Consider the following 17375-nt stretch of genomic DNA (forward strand, 5'->3'; position numbering starts at 1 on the left):
TCTTTATTTTGGGAAGGTTTGTTAAAAGGCAGGCTTGGGGATTGTTGATGATGATGCCAGATGAATCATCAGCCATTGTTTCTGAGAACAGTTTGCAAACAGCACTGAGGACAGTCCAGCTCAGGCTCTTCCTGTTCCCTAGAGGTAAAGTCAGGCAAGAACCTATGCTGGGAACACAATGTGTTCTGGGTTCCTGTGAAACAACTGCCCCTACCCGCAGAGTGCTTCGTGGGTGAAGAGGTTGTTTGTAAGACAGCTGGAGACCAGACAGCTATGGAGCTTTGAAGTGCATCGGAAGCTGAGCAGGAAGCTCATGGAGCACTAGTGTGAGGTGTTATTTCATACTGATTCTGTCAACCTTCCTTGCCTGTAAGGCAGATTTTTGACTAAATAAAGATGGAAAAAGACACTTTTTTTGCCACTGCTGTCTTCAGAAGCAGTCCATCCCTGCCAGACACAAGCACTGCTTCTCAGCTTGATGGAGTACGGCAGCCCTCAACAGAGAATGAAACCTTAATCCCTGCTTTTTATAATTGTTATCACTCCTCTCCTTCTAAGCTGAAACAACTCATCACTGTGCTTATTTCTCTCAGACACCAAAAATACAGGGTAAACCACTTTGCATCTTTTTTGAAAGACAAGTACAAGAGGTTATCTGCAGCACATGCTCAATGGTGAAGTCAACAGTCTCTTGCTATTTCCCTGCAGACCTTCTCAAAGGAAGGAAGAAATGCTAGATCTTTCAGATCTGGAAGCATTGAGAGAGCTTTTGCTCTCTTGAAGGAAAACTGGATGCATTTGATATGTGAGGAAGAATTAGGCAGGGATAAAGATAATGCATGGAAGAACTGAGATAGGTTTCATTTAAAGCTTCTTTCAGTTACCTGCTCTGCCATACCTTCCTATATTATTTGGGCACAGCCCTACAATGTACCTCAGTTCTCCATCAGCAAAAGAAAATACAAGTCCTCCTGTAATCTAAGGAGCAGTCAGGTTCAGTAATGGGAAATTAAACATATCATCCATAATTTGTCAAGGTGGAATGAGTAAAGCCAACAACATCAAAGCATTCACTGTTACTAGACCTTGTATGTGGCTAAAGTCAACAGTATCGGTATAGATGTTCATATTCTGTAATGTTTATAGAAATCAGTGCCATCAAAACCATATCCATGCATAGCTTCATGTTTCCTCCCAGTTTCAACCACAGTAGCGTGAAGATTAGGACACAGGCAGCTAGTAAGTTTGTTTACTGCGACTCTCTTGATAACTGTCCTGGACACAGGAAATCTGAGGTGGAGTTACTCCTGCTCGGGCAACTTTCTCTGATCTCATTTTATACAAGAACTACATGAACTTTCTGCATCTCAGATGGTGTATTTAACAGTTTTCACTTGGTTGTGTAGGTCTTCACGTGTTTATGGCTGAACTACCTGTTTAAGATTCCACTGAACTCAGTCCTGCCATATCTAGGTACTTAAATGCAAGACCCTAAACCCCAGAACAAGCAGACTGTACTGATATTTTAATTACTCATTCTTTTTTTCTTGGCCTAAACAAGACCATTTTGAATGCAGTTACACTATGCAGCACAGCTGGAAAAGGGTACATGGTGACAGGCAAGCAAAAGGCTGCTGCTCCAGTCCTGCTCCCAGGAGGTTCATGGGAGAAATCATCCCAAAGGATTCCACATAACCTGTGTGCCTGTCTTGCTGCTTCCCACTGCTTTCCCTGCCAAAATCAAAGAATGAAGCTTTTTGTTTGAGGGCTAGTTAGTGTGTCCATGAGCTTATCACTGGAGAATTGTGCAGCTGCAGAGTGATATGGCTTGAGATGGGGAGGAGATAGTTTAGCTTAGCCATATCTTTGCCTCCCTGGCCCTGGGCAAAATTTATTACAGCTAAACAAGAATTTGTCCCTCTTATAAAACTGCATTTTCTCCTTTGCCAAAAAAGAAAAATCTCCCATGTCTCAGCAACAATTCCCTCACTTAAAATGCCTTGGGGTGTTGATTGACTGAGTATCTATTTTTTTTTTTATTAGGATCAGCAAAGTATTTTCTTAAAGAAATAATGTCTCCAATTAAAAATAAAATTTTACAAGCAAGCCACAGTGATACCTGGACGGATTACCCATGGTGTGGAATCACCAGGCCCTGCCTTTCTCCATCACTCCCGGCTGCAGCACTACGTCGGAATGGAACAACGTTCATCCCGCTGGCACCCAGCCCCATTCTGCCTGCTTAAAGCTGCCTCTGTTCTCCACAGCAATCCATTTACCAGCCTTCAAAAGGTGAGTGCACTAAACATATCTCTACTGCCTAATTTATTTATCTTTTTTATCAGCCTTGGTTTTGTTTTATTTGGGTTATTCTGCCACTGCCATTTTGCCACGTAACTGCGGGTTTAAAAAAGGTGCTGATATAACAGCCCAGAAGACCCAATGCCTCTAGCTTATCTGAAGTGGGACTGAGTACAGGTAGTGAGAATGCAAACTACCCACACAGAGCAGCTCACCGTGACAATTTGGAGGGGAGCCCTCGGAGCAGGAAAAGGAAGCCAGTCTCACTGCCTGCTCAGTCCACAAGGCAGCACTACAAATGGAAGTCATTCCATCCAAGAGATCCCAGACTAAGACAGTATTCAAGTGAATTAAGGATGAAAAAGGCTTTATAACTGGATACCTCTGGATAAGGAAAGAACAGAGTATCTTAAGAAATTGCAAGCTATACACAGATTCTGGGTATAACTCTGGCTGTTTTACAGTCAAACCACTAGGGTTCAAAAAGACAGAAGTGCACGAGAACTGGGACTGCTGATGCCTCTGCGAAACCTGTTCTGTAGACTTCAAAGCTGTCAGTCTGGCACCTTCTGAGAGCCTGCATTCACTGTATGACAGCAAAGTGAAATAATTGACTCGTGGGTGTGGGTGTGTAATAGTGACAACTTTGAGGCCTGAAAAATTCCCCACATCCCTTGGCTAATGAACCCCAAATTTCTATGCAAAACAAAAATAATCTCCCTGTTTCAATAAACTACAGTGAACAAACCTGATGCTAAAACACACCTGGCTGAGTCAGACTTAATTTTGGAACAAAACAAAACACCCTACCCACCCTAAAAGATAAGGTAGTTCCTCTTAAGAAAAACAGGAAAGCTGATTTATGAATAAGAACAATCAGAAGACTTCGTCACAAGCGAAATCAATCAGCACAAACACTCTGATCATTGCACAAGAGGAAGAAAAAGGACTTCAAATGTATTGAACATGGGAACAGAACAACTTCATCTCCTTGAAGATTCTGTAAATCACCTCCCAAACTCCTGAGAGATGCTGGGACTAGGATTGGAAGTCTTCCACTCATGTGACTCTCCAGCTGAAGGATATGTATAGGAAGGTCTCATATGGCTCTCCATAAATTATGGTGATAACATATTCCTAGCCATCTGAAGCACCATAGGCTACAATTTTAGTAACATCTCTGTAGGGCTTTCTAATCAGTTTTCTAACCGATTTAGGGTAAACTCAGTTCTAGAAAAGTCCTCCAGCCCCAGCATTCTCAGCTGAGAAGGGGCCATTTCCCTCTTTCCTGGCAAGCTATTGACACTTTTCTTCACTGTGTTCCTCTGGAGAGCTCCTCCTAATCCAGTGTGTTTCAGGAGAACTAAATCAGGTGTGTGCTCCTGTCATTCTTGTCCCGCATTTGTATGTGAACTTCAGTTGCTGATGATAGCTATGCACAGTTCAAGTTTTCCATCTCCCTCTTTCATATCCTGAGGCATTTTAAAGTTCCACCCTCCATGGATAATTTTCTGTGCAGGAGTGGAGGTAGAAATGTTGAAATACCATAATAAAGGTTCTTCTTATATTTCCAGTTCAGTCAGAAACAGAAATTGCCAAGAATCTTATTTTCTTGAACTTGAATCCCATTCTCCAACCTCTAACCCTTTCTTCCCAAACCAAGAAAATTAGAAAGTTCAGGTCTTATTTGTATTGAGATCAGAGGACACCAATCTATATCAAAAGATAACCAGCCAGTAGAATAAGGTGGTCACAGTACCTCCTTATGGAAGGTCTAACATAAAAATTGCTTTGCTTCAGGAGGGAATGAAATATTCCACATGCTGGGCTGTCTGGAACACACAAAAAATCAAAAGCTTTACAATAGCAGCAGTTTGCCTTTCTCAGAAGACAGCTCCTTTTCAAGAGGAGCAACTTAGGTGCATAAATTTAGAAACCAGATGCTCCGAGTATTAATCAAAATCCAGGAAGTGGTGGGTTCTGAAGTGGAAGTCATTAGAAATCTGTTATTTTATCTTCATCCTGTTCAGAATTTGATATTGAAGTGGTACTATCTCCATCTTTTTCTTCAGCTTAACATACCAGTAAAAATAATTAACTAAAATTGCTGGCTTAAAAACATACAGACAGTGTGGTTTATTGCCAGTTTGACCTGGTCAATACAATAAATGTAAGCAATAAACTTTTGAGAATACCATTCCCATTCTGAGGTCAGTATCAGCTGCCCATCTCCTAGGCTTCTTAGTCTGTAAATCAGATCTTTAATCCTGTTACACATTTAATATCTCACAAACTACCACCCTAGCACCCTTACACACCCCTTTGTCCATTTCACACACACACACCAGTCTTGCCAGGCAGGAATGTGGTGGAATGACTATCACAGTTGATAGTCATGAGCATTTTCACCAGGGCCTCATTTTCAGCTGTGTCTCACCTAAATACAATTCAAACTTTTTTTTTTGGTTGGTTGGTTTTGTGGGTTGTTTTTGTCTGTTTCTTTGAATAGGATTCAGATTTCCAGCCTAGCTTTGCGTCTGTTTTGTCTGATACTCCAATATTGTCATTTTCATTCCATTTATAAATCGTGAGTTTGCAGATGAAATATTTGTCTTTGCATCCTTGGGACCAAATACCTAGACCTTCTCAGCTGAGGCAGTAAGGGGTTCATAGGTGCTTCACTTTCCTAATTAAGGACAAGGAACAGCTTATATCAAAGATAGAAGTCCAAGGCTTCATTTTTCACTTGAACATTTTCAGTGTTCATGACAGAAACTACAGACCTTTGAATTAAACCATTTTACAGTGGTCCAAAGCTCCTTGTAAACTACTTTTATGTTTCCTTTCAGGCCATTTAAAGGCTGTTGTTTCTTTAATTAACTCATTCAGTTTCCCACATTTTTATTAAAAACCGTTAAACATACATGGGACATATTTGCACAATATTGTTCAAAGTCTGCCCTAGCCCCAGGACTCTAGCTTTTTCCTAAGTTGCTCAGAACATCTGGTCATGGTCTCTCCTCTGTACCCCCACCCAACCACCCTCATTTTCCTTCAGTTGGAAGAACTGCCTACACAGAACATTTTCTTTACTGTATTATAAACAGATAATTCTATCACCCTAAAACAATCTAGATGATAATGCAAGAAGCATTCAGTGTTTCCCATAGTGAGATGTCAAATACGTACAAAGTTATGTGCTTTTTTTTTTTCTTAGAGTACTTTCCAGACCTCTGGTGACATGAAATTGAGGAAAATATTTGAAATCAGTCATTGCTCTAAAAATATTCCTTTCTTTTCAATAATATTTCATTTTTGCATGGAACACTCATCACATTTCTCAGTACTCCTCACATTTCTGAGCTGTATTTCCATAGATAATATGGTGCTACAGGGGATACTAACTGAAAAATATGAACAATAGAATTGTGTACTGTGAGATATAAGCATAGTTTGTCTTCTGCTCTCCTGGCACATGTTTCAAGCTCATTCAGATTGTAGCTTTATTCATACCTTTGCTTTGAGCCAGTGAAATTTAACTTCTTCATTCTGACTGAGGTATTTTTAAATTGATTTTAACCCCATTACCCTATTTTACTTAGAAATTATTTAGATCTAGGAAGCCTTGTAGAAGTGCAGTTCTTTCAGTGTTCAATTTCTACATGGTCAAAACTGTGTGACAATCTGCACTATCCAACAACCTGTTCCATCTATTTCCTCCCACAGTTCCCAATTAGGATCATGATTCATGCCCTTTATGGTCTGTGCATTAAAATAGTAAATATGGTGTTTAGATTATATAATAAACTGTACTAAGTGTTGTGTTAGTAGATATTATTGACTATCCCTGCCTTGAAGGGTTTCAATTTAAATAGAAAAGACTAAAGGAAAGAATTGGAGAAAGGGGTGGAATCCCAGAGGAACTCAGCAATTCGCACAGTCATATAGCAGCAAGGACTTGAATTTGGGGTTCTACAGTTGTTTTATCTCCATCAACCTCTCTACACACCTTATTAAGTCTAAGAATCGTTTAAACCAGAAACAAGTAGAAAAATAATGTGTTTGATCATTGGGTCTTTATTCCATTGATGCTGCCACAATCGGTGTTGGTCAAAGACAGGGAAAAAAATAAAGATCTTAATAATTTAATATTAAAGTAGCCCAGAAAAGCAAGCATATAAAGTATGATAATCCAATGAGCATAACTAAGAAACAAACAAACAAAAAAAAGCCCACAACTTTGTCTTAAAGAGAAGTTTAGCACGGGTACAGGGTTTAGGTGTTGGGTTTTTTTGTTGTTGTTTTTTTCACTTCACCATGTCCTTTGCTCTGAATAGGTATGGTTTGCTGTTTAAAGTTGCCTAAATACTTGTTGTTTGCTCAATTATGCCACCTTCCTAACCTTAAGCAGCAAAAAATTTCCAAGCAGCTAGCCTCCTCTTGGGAAAGGTAGAGTCATTATAGATGATGAAAGCTGCTTGTTCAGACGTTCAGTATGACAGGCCATTTCAATAACAGCAATGAGCACGTACCCAAGAACATTAGTCTTCATTTTCTCCTAACAAAATTTTAACAGGCATATGAAAGGAAACAGAGATTCAGAAAGATAAATATAATTCCCTTTATATCATAAGAATCCTGTTGGAGGTGGAAATAAGTGAGTTTAGACAGAATAGTAGATTAAGAGTCAAAAAACCTGTCCCCATTCAACAAGCAACTTGCTGTGTGCTTTTAAATAAGCCACTGAAAATCTCTGCCAAGGCTTCCATATACATATATACATGTAAGATCCATATATATATATATTTACCTAAAGAGTTATAGCAAACACAGGTTTTCATGAAACTTAAGTGAGCTTTTTATAGTTTTTTTTTTTTATATTTTCAGAGTAAAGATTCTGTATAAGTAAAATATTACTAACAACAGTAATAAGAATAACACGGCCAAGATGTAAATTAATGCCATTAATGCCATTTCACAGAAAAGAAGTTAAAGTTGCACCTACTTTAAACAAAATCAGATAATTTTTCTACAACCCCCTCAAAATACCTTCCGAAATACTGAAGTATACACACACCTGATTTTAAGCAAGGATTCTTCACTCCAGCATAAAAACTTCAAAAACATTGCTTTTCAAATACGACTGGCATCTTGCACTTGTACATAGATCAATTTACTATAACAGTGTTATGTGAAGTGCTCCATCCTTGAAACACATATGCACAGGGATAATGGACGTATCTGGCAGAAAGGACCTTCCACTTTTGACTGTCAACTTGCCTATATACTTATGATGACTGACACCAGCATAGGTTTGGTGTGAGGTTATCATTTTCCAAGGGCGTATCAGTTTACATGCATGGTGTGTAACGTTTGTGAGTGTAAAGAGAACAGATCATTTTTATGTGCCCATGCTTGCAAACAACAGGATCGTGATCCAGTTCGGCATGGCAACTCAATGGTGTATATTGATTCAGTTGGTACTCATACAATATCATCACTGTTGTAATCATCAGCAGCATTAATTTACTGTGGCTTACTAAAAAAAAGTCGAAGCATTTTCTAATGTCTATTTTCCTTGAGAACTGAGGAGCTTAGCTGCTAAGTCATAGCTAGTTTTATAGGAAACGTAAAAGATAATAATGAGGTGAATAACAAAAACAGCTCTTAGCTCTTACGCAGCTGTGTACTTTCAACGTGCTATACAAATACTAAATAATTCATTTTAATTAAAAAGGCCTTGAAAAGATTAAAGGACCCTTGAAATAAGTAAGAAGTGCTGTTCATTACCTCAACAGCAGAAAGATCTGGCTCCAAATATCTTTATATTTGAAAATGATTAAGAAACTAACACTGCAACCTAAGCTTTGGGAAAAACAATGCTTAACCACATGGAATAAGCTTTTGGAAATCAGTGAAGCTACTTGCATGAGTAAAAGCTGTAAGACCAAATCCTACAATGATTTGTCCCCCCTTTTTTCTTTCCTTTTTTTTTTTTTTTTCCTTTTTTCTTTATTCTAAGATTTCAGCCTTTCTACATACCAAGGAAAAAGTCTCTCTGACTTCACCAGGAGCAGTCCCTTAGAAATTTTTTTATGCTTTCTAAGAAAGCCTTTGTTTATCTTGAGTTGTTCTGTTTCACAAGTGAGCTGTGGTCCTCATATCTATCATAGCTATAAAATGAAAAAATATATATATTTTTTTTGTGCAAAACCACACCTTTATATTTCTAAGAACAAGGCTTGATCTCAGCACTCCTGCCACCTGTCATAGAGAAAAATGCTGCAGTTCCTATCAGAGGCCTGTTTTGCTCCTTATAAGAAGGAGACTGCCAGTAAAAGGGCTGAAACACCATACACTACCACCAACTGACTTTCACATCCTCATTCTACTTGTTTGGTTTTTTCTACTTTGCTCACATCTGGTAGGAGCTGCTCCTCTAGAATGACAGTTGCACACCAGTTGCAGCTGCTCTTCTCCCTGTTATACCGGCCAAAATGTCGAGGCCACATGCAGCAAGCAAGCATTTCCTTCAGCTCCTTCTCACTGCTAAATGCCATACAACCTGACGTACAAATTTTCAGCCTCTCTTCCCCTAAGACTTTCTCTCCTTCTCTCTTCTGACTCACTTTCTTCATCCTAAGAGGTCTACACGTACTTGTGATACATCTCTTGATTTTGCTTTTCATTTTTGAGCATACTAAATTTTGTTCCTTATAACATTAACACCCCCCCAACATTTTTTACAGTGCAAAAATAATTTTGTACATAATTGATCCATTCAGTGCAATATTAAGCCCAGCCAGTCACTGCTATCTCTATTGAGAGCAGGAAAATATCCCTCTGGCTATGGAAATCCATTGGTCCTCCTAACAACTTTCAGCAATCCATTCCATAAACATTTTAACTAAATTTTTATAAAACATCCTTTCTGTTTCAGCAGTATGCGCTTCTTCATATCGTGCTCCCAGAGGTCACTCCCTGAGACCATAACATACCTACAGCAGGCAGTCTGTAAGTGTGTGAGACCAATGAAGTCCTGATTTCTGGTCACTCTCAGCAGATTTGTATGAGAATGAAAAAGGCACTGCTACTTGCATCAAAGTCCTTATAAACTTCTCAACAGAAAAGACAGGGAAGTGTTCCACTTGTGTATGTTCTTTGTAGAAGGAGGTACAGGAGAAAAGGGTAAAGTATAAGTTAGAGGGACAACACATAACAATAGAGGAACAGTTGCACCAGAAATAATCAGCAATTCCGGATTACTTTGGAAGCCAAGATATGTAATTTATGAGTTTGGGTAAAACTGGGTGAGAGGATTTGGAGCAACTGACATCATCTACCCAGTCCTGTGTAAAGCATTTGATACTATCCTGCACAACATCCTTGTCTCTAAATTGAAGAGACATGGAATCGATGGATTGACCATTTGGCGGATAAGGTGGATAAAAGTTGCAGTCGATGACGCAATGCCCAGGTAAAGACCATTGGGAAGTGGTGTCCCTCAGGGGTCTGTGTTGGGACCAGTATCATTTAACACTTTGGTTGGTGACAATCACAGTGGGATTGAGTGCACCCTCAGGAATTTTGTGGATGACACCAAGCTGTGTGGTACAGTTGACACACTGGAGGGAAGGGATGCCATCCAGAGGAACCTTGACAGGCTTGAGAGCTGGGCCTGTGTGAACCTCATACACTTCAACAAGGCCAAGTACAAGGTCCTGCACGTGAGTCAGGCACTCTTAAGGACAAACACAGACTGGGTGGAGAATGGACTCAGAGCAGCCCTGAGGAGAAGGACTTGGGGGTACTGGTGGATGAAGAGCTCGACACAAGCTAGCAATCTGCACTTGCATCAAAAGAAATGTGACCAGCAGGTCAAGGGAGGGGATTCTCCCCCTCTACTCTGCTCTCACAAGCCCCACCCAGAGTACTTCATTCAGCTCTGGGGCCCACAGCTTAAGGAAGACATGAACTTGTTGAACTGAGCCTAGAGGAGGGCCACGAGGATGATCAGAGGGCTGGAACTCCTCTCCTGTGAAGAGAGTCTGAGAGAGTTCGAGTTGTTCAGCCTAGGGAACAGAAAGCTCCAGGGAGACCTTTTAGCAGCCTTGCGGTATCTAAAGAGGGCCTACACAAAAGCTGGGGAGGGACTCTTTGTCAGGGATTGTAGTGATAGGACAAGGAGTAACAGTTTTAAACTAAAAGAAAGTAGGTAGGATTAGATATTAAAAGAAAATTCTACACTCAGAGGGTGGTGAAGCACTGGAACAGGTTGCCCAGAGAAGCTGTGGATGCCCCATCCCTGGAGGTGTTCAAGGCCAGGTTAGATAGGGCCCTGGGCAACCTTGTCTGGTGGAAGATGTCCCTGCCCATTACAGGGGGGTTGGGATTAGATGGTATTTAAAGTCCCTTCCAACCCAAAACATTCTATGTGAAGAGTTCATTTATGTACATTTAGGAGTAGTTTTCAAATGTCCACAGTCTAAATAAGAATCTACCACTCAGGATGTCAGTTCTGCCTATTCCAGCACATGCAAAATGCCACAACTCTGAGCTTGAGCATTAACACAGTATTTTTGGAGGGTCAAAGCTCAAGCTCTGGAAAACAAGTTTTAAACAAGGTAAATATTTTTATCTTTTTTTTTTTTTTTTTTTTTTTAAACAAGAAAAAGAATGGGAGTGAGAAAAGGGCAAAATGGGAGATGCTCATGTACTTTATGCTTTCTTTTTGTACCTTAGTGATATTTAATATATTGATATTTCTAAGACACTTTCCAATTACAGCATTTCGGGCCATGAATTTAGATAAATGTTTTGGGGGTAGCGAGTAAATTAAAGCTATGTCTTCTGGATGTATGAGGTTCAGCCATAGTTCACAGTCACAGTGAGTGACTATTTTCCAAAGCATCCTATGCAATGTGATAACATGAGCTTCTATCAGCCAGCATTAAGGAATAACAAAACATCACTATGGATGTTATTTCTGAGAGGCAGTGATAATTCACTAGTATGTGCACAGATTACCAAGAACAGGTGCATGATGTTGATTCCACTCATTTGTATTAATAAGTGTGTAAGCAAGAACTATTAGGGTATTCTATCTTATCACATCAATTAATTAGAGTGAATTGAGTTAAGGAACCAACTAGCAACTAATTAAAAATTAATGAGGGGCAATGCAATAAAAACTAATTCTTTATTTCAGCAGGCAAGCAGAAATACACTTTTCCTGGTAAAATCCGAGGACCATGCTTTTTCTGCTGCAGTAGGTGGGTGAATTCACACAGTATGCTGGGAAGGCATTGCTGTCCCAGCTTTCTCTAAAGGTTTTAGACATATTTGAAGGTATGAACAACAAAACCAACAAACCTCCAATTTCAGGTTCTGTAGACAGACAAAAACACGTAAGGAACTGATAAGCGTTCCAGAAGAGCACAGCTAGACTAACAAACCTGGCTTCATGCATTTCACTTTCCTGTGCCCACTGGTTGTGGTTTAACCCTGGTAAGCAGCTAAGCACCGCACAACCACTCATTTGCTCACTCCACCTCTCAGCCCCAGCTGGATGGGGGGAAGAGAATTGGAAGGGCAAAGGTTAAAATACTCATGGGTTGAAATAAAGACAGTTTAATAAGAATGGGGGATAGGGGGAGAACACACACACACAACAGAAGAGGGCAGAGGGGGGTAGGAGTGATGCAGAACAATTGCTTGCCACAAATTGACCAATGCCCAGCTGCAGCCCTCCAGGCAGCTCCTCTCAGTTTTATGTTTAAGCACGATGTCATATGGTACAGAATATATTCTTTTGGTCACCTTGGGTTAGCTCTCCTGACTGTGTTCCCTCCCAGCTTCTTGTGCATCCCCAGCCTATTCACTAGCAGGCAGCTTGAGAAACAGAGAAGTCCTTGACTCTGTGTAAGCACCACTCAGCAGCAACTAAATCATCTCTGTGTTATCAGCACTATTTTCCTTCCAAATTCTTAATATACAAGCTACCATGAAGAAAATTAAATCTATTCCAACCAAACCAGGACACCCACTTGCATTATGCAGATAAATCCCTCAAATGCTCTAGAACATAAGAGGGTCAGCTCAAACTGTTCCAGGTAACAACATTACAAAGTGAGTCACCTCCTCTTGACGACTTTTTTTTTTTCCTAGTAAATTTAAACTGCATTTTTGAGTTACTGTCATATACTATTACTTCCAAATAATGCATGTAATATACTGCTTTAGTAATGTGTCCCTTTGTGTTGCAATATCTGAATCACAGATATTTGCCTCCACAGGCAGAGACCTGTGCAGTCCACCTTTATGCCAAAAGAGGTTTGATCTCTACAATTATTCTGAAGAGATAGTCTCAACTGGTAGAAGTTTCAAGGTATGTGACTTCTGCCACTTCTCTCATGCAGAGGATTTGACAAACCAACAACTTCTAGAGCTCAAAAGGTTTTCAATGTCTACATTTTCTTCTCAAAAGGTCACTCCACTGACCTTAGTTTTGCTGAGGAATGCAAAGTATGGCAGTTAGCTTTCCCCACTGTGCTTAGACAGTTCAGTTACCTAGAGAGCTATGCAGAATCAAAGAGTGGTGGAGGTTAACCAAGACCCTCAGAGGTCCAAGGCCCCCTGCTCAAATCAGGGTCAGCTAGAGTAGGGCATTATCCATTCAGATTTTGAGTATCTCTGTGATGGAGACTCCACAACCTCTCAGTGCAACCTGTTCTGGTATCTGACCACCTTCCCAGTTAAGCAGCTTTTTTTTTCCCCCCTATTCTGCTAAAATGTACTTTCCAGTGTTTGCTTGTTCCTATTGTCTCACCACTGGGCAACACCAGTAAGAGTCTGGCCTCATCGTCTTTATCCCCCCCTCCCCCATCAGATATTATACATGAACACCCTGAGCATTCTCCTTTGCAGGCTGAACAGTCCAGCCCTCTCAGCCTGTCCTCATATGAGATGCTCCAGTACCTTAATCAACTTCATGGTCCCTCATTGGACTCATTCTAGTAGGTCCATGCTTCTCTTGTGTCCAGTGCTGGGATCCCTGTTACAACACCCCAGGTAGGGTCTCAGTAGTGCTGAGTAGAGGGAAAGCATCACCTCCCTTGTCCTGCTGGCACTGCTCTCCCTCATGCAGACTAAGAGGCTGTTAGCCTTCTTTGCTGCAAAGGCACACTGTTGGCTCACATTCAACTTTGTCTCCATCAGGACCCTCAGCTCCCTTTCTTCCAAGCTGCTTTGCAGACAGACAGCCGCCAGCATATACTGGTGCCTGTGGTTATCCCTCCTCTGTTGCAGGACTTGGCATTTCCCATTGTTGAACATCACAAGATTCCTGCAGGCATATTTCTCCAGCCTGTTGATGTGCCTCTGAATGGCAGCACAACCATCTGGTGCATCACCCCCCTCTGAATTTTGCCTCTTTGGCAAACCCCTTTTTGCCTCTTTGGGCAAAAAATATGCATTGGACCAAGCAAGTCTATAATCCAAGTTCAGCTAAATTATTTTGGAGATCAGTCTCAGTTTGGCCCAGTTTGTATCGTTGTTAGCACAAAGTGATCATGATAAGGCTTTGACAGCCGTGACAGGCCTTGCAAAGCCTATACCAAGGAGAGGGTCTATGCTGGCAGAGATGCATCTTATTCATATAATGGGATATGTAGTTTATTTTTTAATTCAGAAAAACAAAATCTCTCTCCTAAAATCACACAGAAAAGGAAAAAAAAGATTTCAGAAGTACAGCAAAACCAGGAAACTAGGGAAATAATGCATACTGATCATCGGCTCACTTTGTGACTGTCACTAAGCCTCTCATCTTCATGTCTCCCATTTGACACAAATATAAAAGCTGATGAGAGATAATAATCTTAATGGAAAACTGGCAGTGCAAAGTTGATTTTCTTTTAGATTTTAAAATCTCATTCCCTGAGCATCCTACCCATCCTGATCCATATCCTCAATTCCTGCTAGGAGTTATCAAGTAGTTTTCTCAATGAAGTTTTTCTTCTTTTTCCTTTTTTTTTTGACAGCAAAATTTTCTTCAACACAGGTGATTCATATTAAAAAGCCATCTGCCTTTACTACTCAGCTCACTCAAGCAGTGAGTTAGTTCTACATGATGTAGTTTTCTGCTCCTGCCATGCCATGGAGGAAGTGTAATGTATTGGTTGCCTTGGCAGCAAGGGTGGCAGTGGTAGGCCAAGGGATTTATGACCAAATGCATTCTACTTTACAAACACCTGAGAGAGAATCAGGTAGATTAAGGCTGCTAAGGGGCAACTGTAGAACAGCATAGCATGATTCATATGAGAGAGGTTTCCCACAAAAAGAAAAAAAAAAGAATAAAAAGCAAAAATTACAAGTTACCCACAACACCAGAAAAACTTTATGATTCATGGTAAAGAGAATGATTCAACTTTTTCACCTCTTCACAATCTAAAAGATTAATTATTTCTGAAGTACTTTAAATCTGAACAGTCATAATTCTGTCATGAATCACCAACACTATTTCCTGTATGATACTAACTTTTTCTTGGAAGGCATTCATCCAGATACCACACAGGCTCAACCTTGCTTAGTCTTTGAGATGAAACAGTAAATTATCTAGGATGGCATAATGAAAAAATACATTGTACTCATATGATGAAACGGTTCAGAGACAATAGACACCTGATTCTGGTCAGGGTGAATTTCTTTGTGAAATAAAAAGTTTCCATAGTATAAAAAGAACAACTAACAAAAGAGTACAGAGAATGTTGTACTCCGAGGTCCTCATTTATATTACATATTATAGAAACATACTTCTTGGTTACATAGTCACAGTATGTGACTGAGCACTTGAGGAGTATTCTGTATTACTGGATTTTCCCATAACCGAGCCAGGCTACAAAAAAAAAGAAAAATGCTCTCAGTCTGAGCTCAAATAGACTACAAATCCCAAACAAATTTATGGTAGGCAACATCAGAATACTGGTAGAGAGTCTCTAGAGCTTTCTTTTTGGACCAATGTTATCAAAAGAGAGAAGACTGGAGAGCCAGAGTGTGCCTGGGCAAGTAGGTATGTCCATAGGGCTGTTGTAAATATGAAGTCCTGAGACAATATACGTCCAGAGTTCACTAGGAACTACCAGTAAGGAGTCTACAGCCCGCCTCAGAAGCATTCTTTCATAAGCATAACACTGAAGAGCAGTTACTTCAGTCTCATTCTGCCACAGAGCCCACTCAGTACATCCTTGATAGCCCTTTTACTCCAGTGGGTCACAACTAAAACTTCCTGTTGCAAGATCACGGAAGAACCTCCTGAGTGCCACCGATTGTCATTTTTTAGACAATAACAACAGCAACTGACAGCCACAGCTTCATTTCTTGGCAAGGTAGTATCACAGCTTCCAAGCTTTCTCACTGGAAACACCTCTTTGGACTCACAGTACACTGGTAGTTCTGAATTTCACTTCTGCAACTGAATTTCCAGTTGGCTCCTGACTTCTTGTATCACTGCCATAATCCTATGGTTTGGAATCAGTAAGTTCAGGAGTTTGTCTCCAAGTGTTCAAGGTCATAAACTAAGCAAGATCTGATAAACACTAGGCAGAAGTCTGAAACCACACTGGAAATATAAGGAAAATAAAGATCCTGGAGTACGCTGATGAAAAGGTGAAGTCATAATAACACAGGAAAATTCTAAATCTCATCTGGCTGATATAACTGTGCCCTCTGTCAGCATACCACAATCTCTGGATGGGGTGATTCTAGAAAGCCTTTCTATATTTTTGATTTGTTTGTGGACAGGTAACTGATGTTCAGACCTCAAAAAACTGCCATGGCACTTGGAAAAATAAATAATCTGGAAATCTGGCCGTATTAGAAAACAGCACTCTGAAACCAGCCAGGTGTCTTCTTGGCACAAAAGCTCTTTCATGATAAAAATCAAGCTGAAATATTTGGGTGGGTTGTTTTTTTTCCATTTTATTTTTAATAAGTCAGTATGAATGTAAGCCAAGATTAAAAGAGTGAGAAAGAGCTGAAGTATTCTACCCAGCTTCACAGCACCTGCAGGCTATGCCAGCTACAATACCTTTCAACACCATTCTATGTCCCATTGCAAGGAATAAAAACAAAAAAATCTTTTTGGCAAAAGTGGCTGAGGCACTAAGGAGAAAATGAGTAGATTTTAGGAAAAAAAAAAAAGAAACATCCATGGTGGAAAAAAACAACCTGCAGCTGACACCATCTGCTGTAAAAGAGCAGAGCCATTGAACATAATAAAAATATTTGGAGTAATTGAATAATTGCCATCCATAGACAATGTCTGTTTTCTTGTACTGTACAGAAACACTGGCTTTTCTTTAAACACTCAGGCTTCTACAAATGGCAAGCAAGCCAGGCATTGATCACACAGGCTAAGAGATACCACTTAAATATGCAAAAACATATAACGATCGTGTTTACGGGAGGTCTTCCTGTTTATCTGGGAATTAGGAACAGCAGACTTTTAGGGGAGAGAGAACTTTGTAGACTGAGTATATTATTTCTACTGACTCAAGACAATCTATGCTGATGAATCATTTTGAACAAATAAACTGGTCAGAAGAGGGACGACCAAAACACATGATGAATGACACTGATGGATGCAGTGTGATCTAGTTACTGCAAGAAACTAGGACCCAAGAAGTAAGGTCTCATCCTGGCCTTAACAGGCTTTAGTTTGCATTTTACTGCGGGCTTTTTGTTGTTAGTTTTTTGCCCCCCCCCCTATTCATTTACTTAAATTTCCCATGTGAAAAAATGGAAGATTACTTCAGATAAACTACTGGATTTTTTTTATTTTATTTTTTTAAAATCACATTTATAGGAAGACTTTCACCATAACTCTGCCTCTTATTCCTCCCTCATCTCTGGAGCTGCACTAAGGAATTTTCTTTTTTGCCACTGACACTGAGATTCCTCTGCCTTTGTCTAATGGGGCAGACCTTAACATCTAATTTCTCTTCACTACTGAGCCCAGTGTTTGTGCAGCACCTAACACAAAAGGAGAACCCATCTAGTACAAGAGCTGCCACTGTGAG

General features: G+C 40.1%; 1 long non-coding RNA gene across 3 annotated transcripts in view; it reads left to right on the forward strand.

The window, feature by feature from the left end:
* Positions 1-17375, forward strand: part of LOC125182311 (uncharacterized) — an 82619-nt gene that overhangs the window by 41538 nt on the left and 23706 nt on the right. For all 3 annotated transcript variants that reach the window (XR_010831906.1, XR_010831907.1, XR_010831908.1), the window contains exon 3: positions 2044-2292. This is a non-coding gene — a long non-coding RNA (uncharacterized lncRNA). The remainder of the gene's footprint in view (positions 1-2043; positions 2293-17375) is intronic.

This window comes from Anser cygnoides, chromosome 5 (genome assembly GCF_040182565.1).
Source record: "Anser cygnoides isolate HZ-2024a breed goose chromosome 5, Taihu_goose_T2T_genome, whole genome shotgun sequence".
Classification (NCBI taxonomy): Eukaryota; Metazoa; Chordata; class Aves; order Anseriformes; family Anatidae; genus Anser; species Anser cygnoides.